At 39.1% G+C, this 9,126-nt stretch overlaps 1 protein-coding gene across 1 annotated transcript in view; it reads left to right on the top strand.

The window, feature by feature from the left end:
* The window catches only part of LOC125292720 (rho-related GTP-binding protein RhoE-like), an 8,501-nt gene extending 7,117 nt beyond the window's left edge, over positions 1-1,384 (top strand). The window contains exon 5 of the mRNA XM_048240157.1: positions 1-1,384. This exon is cut by the window's left edge and continues 296 nt beyond it. The gene's annotated coding sequence lies outside the window, so the exon portion shown is untranslated.
* Positions 1,385-9,126: the final 7,742 nt, after the last annotated feature.

The following is a 9,126-nucleotide window of genomic DNA, read 5'->3' as shown; positions in this document are numbered from 1 at the left end:
AGCTGTGTGATCCCCCCACTCTCTTTTGGATTTTGTATGATAAGCCATCTATCCTTAGAACGCTAATGAAGGGAAGGGACAATCTTTTGCACTTTAAATGTAATGTGGAAACACAAAAGGAAGTATTATTGGGAGAGCCGTTTACGGACTTCACCAAGACCGAAACGTTTAATGAAGACCAAGCCCTGGATGACATGCCTGGACTTGTTCCTGATCTTTTTTTTTGTCCTCAAAATGCATCTGGTACTTGGTGTCCCCAAAGGTGCTTCATTTAGAGGTGAACCATAAAGTGTGTCTGTCTTCCTGGTACTGAGAGTGATTTAGGGCCACTAGGGTGACCTAAAGGAAGATATTAATGTAGGTACATATGATGTGCTCTCTATGTAGATTGTCAAAATAGATATAGATGTGTGTGTGTGTGTGTGTGTGTGTGTGTGTGTGTGTGTGTGTGTGTGTGTGCGTGTGTGTGTGTTTTCCCTTTGGAATACACTGTGCTTTCCAGTGCTATCCAGCAGTGCAAACCACTGAGTTCCCATAAAATCATTTTCAAACCTGCATTCCTTTGTACTTAGGTGTGGTTTCAGATCCTCATGGTTTGCCTGCAAATCACAACTAATGCATTCAAAAGCCACAGTTGTCAGTGATCATTTCTCTGTGTACTTTTATAGAATAAATCAGAACAGCTACTGGCAAAGATTTCTTATTAGAATTATACCTCTTTCTTGTGTCATGGTGTATGGATGGATGAACTTTATATTATATACGAATGTTGTATAATTTTTGGTGTAACAAAAGAGTCAGTAGACAAGGCCTCCCAGTGATGGGGATTCTTGATAAGTCAAGAGTTCAAAGAAGATTCTGTTTCCTTTAGATATACCATGATGAAAAGAGTACCAGTAACTACATTTATGGAACACCTCCTTGCTAGCCATAGCCTTTATTTGTAGTATTAGATCCCCAAGTCAGATACATTGCAACTATGTATGGGGATTTGCGAATTGATGTGCACAGGTGAAACAGAACTGAACAGTATTTCACAGCCTAGTGAGGGAAAACCACAGCATGAAGATTCACCATTTTTCTGAACCAGCTGTTGCCCTCCGTACTCTCCAGTTAAGGCATACAAGCCACAGAGCTGCATAAGGGTGATAATGTGCTATATGTGTTTTCAGCATCCAACCTACTGTATACATGTTACAGGAAAAGTGATAAAACGATTAAAAAGTTACAAATAAACAAATTGAAGAAAAAAGCATAGATGCAAGAGGAGTTGACCTCTTAAAAATGAATGAAGAAAATGAATGAAGGTGTACAGTAGTTGATATATTAAAAAGGAAGCATCTAACTGTGGCCATTATATGATATAAAAGTATTTTTTAACATGGGTGCACTGCAGTGGAGCCTATTTTCAGTGATTTGGGAGGGTGGTGTGTGTGCCACATCCTTTAAAAAACAGGTCAACCAGGGACAAGTACCACAGGAAGCACTTCCTTAGACCTACCTCCCATCCGTTCATATTTTGGTCTAAGTGTGTCTGTTTCCTTTTTGCTGATCACACAAACCCCCCAAAAAGCGCATCTTTGTACATCTTCTGCATCTGTATTTCAACTAAAAATATATTTTATACTTTTTAAAATCTAAAACATTCCCAACTGACCGCAGAGCATAATGGATTTGCTCTACATAGTTCCGTTTTCCACTGGATCTGTTACCATGAGTGACTGCGTGTGCACTAGCCAGCGAGGGATGATATAAATTATAACACATGTGACTGGTTATGTGTTAGTTCACATACTGACATTGAAGCTGTGCTATGTTCATCTCATCATGTATATTGGATGAGAATATATATGTGAGATAGCTATATGATTAATATGCATAACAGACAGCTTCACAGTGACTGAATCGCAGTTGTAATGATGGAAACACCATATAATTTATGGGTTTGTGAACATGACGTAGTAGACATTGATTTGTTAAGTATGCGTGTTTCACCAAAGGAAGAAAAAGTAGAGAAAATATGAATTTCTTGGTCTGTCTCTGACTTGGTGATGGTGATAATTTATGGGTTTGTGGTGTGTGTGACCCAGTTGTAAAAAAGATTCTTGGATCCCACAAAAATGAAATGACAAAAACATATCCAGGCCACTTGAAGATCATGTGAAAATGGCAGTTTAGCTGTGCCATACAGAAGAGGAAAGAACAAACTCCGCTGGGGGGGGGTTCTACCAGCCCCTCTGCTCCCCAAGAATTAGGCATGAGAGACAGAGGAGAGAGATATGAAAACAACAGCATCCTTAGAGACATGAACAATAATTAGGATGAATGCATGATACTTCTGGTACGAAATATAACAATTACTGCAAATGGTGAAATGCATTTGACTGAATGAAAGTATGATTTGCCTGTATTTTGTGACTAGTAATTCTCAGTCCAGCACAAGTATTGTTAAGGCATATACCATTGCAGTATGAAATGACAACTCATATTTCTATCACTTGTTGCATTTATACAACACATAAAATGGGAGGCAAATCAGAATAGAGGCTGTTGGGCAATGATGGGCCCCTCACTACAATGATCCTTGACAATGATAAAGATAGTCATCAGTTTAGTCAGTTGTTCTCCCCACCTGTATATATCCAAATAGGATAGTAGGAGCTTATTTTTCATTCTGGCTTCATGGTAAGTAACATTTGTAACCTTGAAAATGGTGCACAAGTGAAAGCGGTCGCAGTTGGCAGTGTGCATCCATGCTGAGACTGTAATCTCTTTGCCATGTTGTCTCAACATGGAACGTCACATATTCATCCTGACCCTGACGTGAGAGGAATTTTAATCTATCTGACAGCATTTTCATCAGGTACTGTATCATGATTATCTGGAGCTTTAAGAAGGTAGAATAATATAATATAATATAATTGATTGATATGATGCATCTATGATAAGTCTGTCAATATTGTCTAAATAAATAATTCCTTAATGATGACACATATAACATGTACTAAACCATTTTTCCATTTCTGGAAGTGTTTTAGGGGATAATGGCTAGATTACCTTGTTATTTGGATGACATAACTAAATACTAATACTACAATAGGCACAGCATGTCAAATACGAGATGTAATTGTCAGACTATTAATTTTCTCTCATGGATTCATACAACAGTAAATGGTTCATCCAGACCCACCACTGGGTTTCTCTTTGTGTATTCCCCATCCAAGAAGGTCTCATTTATCAGTTCATAAGAAGAACACTCATATTCAAAGCAAATTCTAACTGCAGGAAACTTCATGTCCTTGTATGTGGCCTGGCCTGATGATCCTGATCAGTTATTCAACACCACACCTCTCCACCCTGCACCTTTTTCTGTCCTCCTCTTGGCCAGTGTCTCAAATGCCAAACACCTCCTCCAGGTCGGCTGGCCACCCCCCACCCCCTGCACACACATACACACACACACACACACACACACACACTACCTCAGACACACACACACAGACACACACACACTACCTCAGACACAAAGGTCAGAGTCGGTGACGCTGCCTTCTGATTAGGACGACGAGTCCTGCACCCCCATATCCAGCAGGCCCACCTTTATCTGTGCTGTCTGGGGCTCGGAGGTTACCTCCTCAGGGGGGAGATGCAGTGTTGACCTTTGACCCCAGCCTTCTGCATTATTCACCAGCTCCTGGAGAGGCGAGCAAACATTATTAGCACTCCAGTGGAGCTCACCCATCCATGATCCACAGCCAGCTCAGCAGCTCTGTATACAGGTTGAGGAAGAGGAGGATGACTCAATGATGCTTTGGTCCCAATCCTCTTTCTTTATCATGCTTTTAATAGATAGCCCTTCATCCAGCAAAGCACAGCGAAGAAGAGGAAGATGGCTTGTGCTGAAGTGTTCAGTACAATCTAGTTCCCTGTGTTTACATTTTCATCTTACTGTTTTCAGTACTGTGCCACTGTCATCTCTAGGTAATATTTAATATCACAGCAGGTGATTTGAGTTTGGTTTGGTTTTGTTCCTCAGTATAACAGGTACACACAATGATAATTATAGACATTGATGATAAGGCAATGATTATAAACACATAAAATCATAGTCACTAAGAAAGTCATTTGAAATATTCCATTGGCTGACATAAAGCCATTGGTTACGTAGCCCTAACAACTCAATGCCTGTGACACTGATATTTTTCCATGCTAGAGACCTAGATATGTCAAGTGTGCGTGCTTCTCCAAAAGGAAAAAAGAAGAGAAAAGATTCATTTCCTGGTTTGTCTCTGATTTGCTTGTCATATCGTGTCATCCTGAGGAGTTCGTTCCCCCCAAAGACGATAATCAGAGTGAAGGGCCCTGAGAATCATGACAAATACCACATGGATGGAAGTGATTGTTGGGGGCCAAGGGGCGCTGGTGATGTCATGCAACCCTTGTCCTTAAACACTGGCTGGTACTGTGTGTTTGTGGGGTGTGTGTGTGTGTGTGTGTGTGTGTGTGTGTGTTTGTGCGAATCTTACTAACAACACACAGCTTACTGTAGAACCAAACCTGACTCTGTGGACAGTGGCGAATGCCATTTACAATGATTTACCTTTTGTTTCAGTAAAATGAAGATTTGAATATGGTTATAGGGAAAAACTCCTTTTCACGAACAACAAAGAGATTATTTTAGGTACCAAAACACTGAACAGTTGAAGCAGTGTACGTGTGAACCACAACATCCCAGAAATCCCGGAAACCAATTGCTCTCCGATGCCTTTAATGTATATTTAGAACTTATTTAGCCTTGTATCCTTTGAGATACACTAAGTATAGATTTCCCAGAGGTTTCATTTGAAAAGCTTGCAGCCTGAATCTGCCCTATTTCCTCTTTTGAGGCCACAAATTTATCAACAGTCACACGGTTAAACACATGCCTGGGGTTATGCACATCATGCTGCTTCCCGGGCACGTGCAGACTCTTCAATAAACACCAGGAGATCTCTCTCTCCCTCTAAAATACTCTAAAAATGCAAAAGACGACAGTGTATAATCATACCTAAACTGTTGATCACAGAAAATCCTGTCCTATTGTAGGATAAAAGCATCAATTAATGAATTTCTCTATTAGAATAGCTTCCAATAGTGATTGAGAAGATGTATTGCCACTATTAAATTTGACTAGTGTGGTCATCAGGGAGGAATTTTTTTTTTCTATGCACCATTGTAATTGTAATGATGAGATTTTTCCTCACCCATCCAAGGTGGAACAGGAGGGAAAAAAGAGCCATGGACACTGCTGTCCATATGCTGCTGTCTGCTCTCTGGGAGACCAAACCAGGAAATGCATCGAGAGAGAATAAACATGCACGTTCGCTTATGTAGCTGTACTCCAAGGGGGAATTAGTAAAGTCCCAGTTGCACAACTCCCAGTTATGACTGCTCTACTGAATCTAAAAAGATGGGATGGAACTCATTGCTTCAGTGCCGAAATGAACGGACCAAAAGCTCAGTGTTACATTTTTAATACCTGCCAGGACGAGTTCCTTTCTCCGCCACTGAGTATAAATATCACTTAAATTGCGTGTATGGAACCGACAGGAAATTAGATAGATCTTTATTATATTCAACTTGCACTTTGAACATAAAAAGTTGAAAGTATGCTGGATATCAAAGAGAGTTTTGTAAGTGCTGAATATGACTTCACTGATCATGCAGTTTGATGAGTTATTCATGAGACTGGTGGAGAATTGGATGTCTAGTCGCGCTGCGATGGCCTAACCCCTCAGTGACCTTGAGATGGATGGGAAATAGGAAGAAGAATCGAGGGAGGAATACCCGATGCCTGTGACCCCACAAGTGAACTAAAAACTGGTTAGTGATGTTTGCATGCCAGTGACATGACATATAGATCATGTATTTCTTGGCAAATACATGGAAATGCTGACATTTGGAATGTGTGTGGGTGCATGAATACATGTCAGTTGAGACACAAACACTACATACATCTAATAGAGAAAACCACCTTTAAAGGTTTGTGTACATCTCAGTGCATGTTTTTTTAAGTCCTGGCACATGAGTAATCCTGCCTGTGTTTAGGATGTTTATGTGAATACAGTTAAATAGGGAAATAGCGCAGCCATGACGGCATACTCTGACATATACTTCACAGACAGCCGCAGAACAATACGCCCTGTAAAGTTGTATGCCAATTAAGATGTCTAGAGCGAGAGGGTGGGGAGGAATGGCTGCTCACTCATGCACACCCAAATGTGACCAGGCCAGGGACCGCAAGCCAGCTCGAGTTGCTTCATTTCAAAGTCTCCATTTTAAAAGGGGAATATGGAATCAGTGAAGCTGTGATATAAGAGCAGACATGGCTATGTGTTGCACAAGAGATCATTTAAAAGTTATATGACGCTGTCATTAGTTATATAAAGCTGGCATCACTGAGGAATTTCAACATCTTTCAGTATCATCAGATGCCCTCTCATTGGATGACCTGACTTGAAGTCCAGAAGACTGAGGTAATATTAAAGTAGCCTTCTATATAGCCTGAATGAAAGGTGTCGAGAGCAGACTGAGTTCAAAGTCTAATCAGGATGGATGTTTTATTATTACTATCCACATAAGCCACTGCACATGCAGCCTATGACTATTGTTACACTTTTAAATGCTTCTGTTTTCAAAAACGAAAGGTTTATACAGCTGCCATAAAAGTATTTGTTGACAGATTCTGGATTATGCCCTAATCTTACATAATCACTTAAACTTGTTAAAATGATAGTTCAATAATAATTGTTATTTTATAATTTTTTTATATAAATTAATAAATATAAAACATATATAAATCATTGTTTTGGCCTGACCACAAATGGTCTTTCTCAATGCATCTGTCTTTAGAACAGGAAACTATTTTCACAGCTGTAAGTGCTTTTGGTTCTCTGATCATTTTGGCGATGCAGCTGAATTAAATATCATGAAATATTCACCTGCCTTCCAAAAGACAAAACGTAATTCATGATAATGTCTTATATAATTTCCCCAATAATTAAATTCCGTTGAAGTCATTTTCCCCTCCATTTCACCACTACTGAGTTCTGAATAACACCTAGTGGACCAAATAGTGCCCTTTCTGTCATCTTGAAATCAATTCTGTGGAGCTGTGAACACTGAGCTCTCACCTGTGATTCTCACTCATGGTTAAAATTGTGATAGCTGTACCCAGCAAGTCTCAGTAAGGCTCAGCATCAAAAACATATTGTATCAATTTGTTACTTACATGAACACCAACCAAATAACAGTTTCTATTTACTTTTTTATTTTTTTAAAGTGGAGCTGGATCTAAGACTAAAAACACTGTACATTGAAAGAAAAATGAACATTTCAACATTTTACATGATTAGCATGGCGGACAACTGGTTGTCAACTATGCCACCCCAGGAGTTATGGGGACCCAGGGAAGACCCACCTAACCCAACCTAATAGGTCACACAGGTTCGTTATACTTGAAATTACAAAGAATAGCACAAATCAAAACAAATAAGGACAGACATAAAAAAAATTGCAACCAGCACGGAAGCAAGACATAACAAAGCAAAACAGTCCGTTCTCACATTAACCACATGGTCCAGCGGCTAGAGGTGGTTGAAGTGGCAAAACTATAATTAAACAAAACAAAATCAGACTACGGCTCAACCCTCTATGACATAGAACACATAGCTGGCACCATGAACTACACTGGCAAACATACATACATACACACATACATACATACATACATACATACATACATACATACATACACACACACATACATTCACATACATACATACACACACACATACTGTACATACATACATACATACATACATACATACATACATACATACACACACACATACATACACATACATACATACACACACACATACTGTACATACATACATACACACACACATACATACATACACACACACAAACATACATACATACACACATACATACATACATACATACATACATACATACATACATACATACACACACACATACATACACATACATACATACACATACATACACATACATACATCCACATACACATACTGTGCATACATACATACATACATACATACACATACATACATACACACACACATACTGTACATACATACATACATACATACATACATACATACATACATACACACACATACATACACAAACATACATACATACATACATACATACATACATACATACATACATACACACATACATACATACACACATACATACATACATACATACATACATACATACACACACACATACATACATACATACATGCATACATACATACATACATACATACATACATACACACACATACATACACAAACATACAGATAATCAATCCAGCTACACATGCAGATAATTAATCCAGCTACACATGCCTTTCCATCTACGAGGTAAATGTTTAAAAAGTGATAGCTAAACAATGAATAATGACATTTTCACATCTTCTCATTGCAACTCATCTCTACACGTACAGAGAGAGTATCACATTTTGAGAGAGGCACAAAACATAAATACAATATTTTATTCAGGAGCCCAGTCCAACTCACCCTCAGGCAGACGGTATGACCGCCCAACCTTTCCCAATAACACCCCAGACAAAGGACAGAGAGATGGACCTAGCCAGGCTTTATCACACCAGAGAGTTTACAGAAAGGGATCCGTCAAGTGACAAAGAGACATTTAAATAACCCCTTGGCTTGTGGTGAAATTGCCTCTGGTCTGCATATCATGCGTCCTCAATCTATTACTTTGTCAGTTTTTTGTGTGTGTAATCTTCTGACTGCTATTTGTGTCACTGTTGTTTGAAACCAGCAGCTTGGAGGCAATAATACCTCCTTTCAGCCATCAATCCAAGAGGCTCATTTTTTTGTATTACCTATACAATAACAGGGTATCCAATCTTGGGTCTATCCTATAGGAGTGTCCAAACTCAAATATACTGCACACTATTTAAACAGCCCAGAGAGTTGTCCTAATAGTATACACAAATGATTCTGACTATAAAGTATTCAGAACACATTTTCTGTCTCTGTGTCAAAGGCTGAGCTAATAATA

This window comes from Alosa alosa, chromosome 3 (assembly GCF_017589495.1).
Source record: "Alosa alosa isolate M-15738 ecotype Scorff River chromosome 3, AALO_Geno_1.1, whole genome shotgun sequence".
Lineage (NCBI taxonomy): Eukaryota > Metazoa > Chordata > Actinopteri > Clupeiformes > Clupeidae > Alosa > Alosa alosa.
The sequence above is the reverse complement of the archived record's forward strand: the minus strand, read 5'-3'. Positions and strand labels throughout refer to the sequence as shown.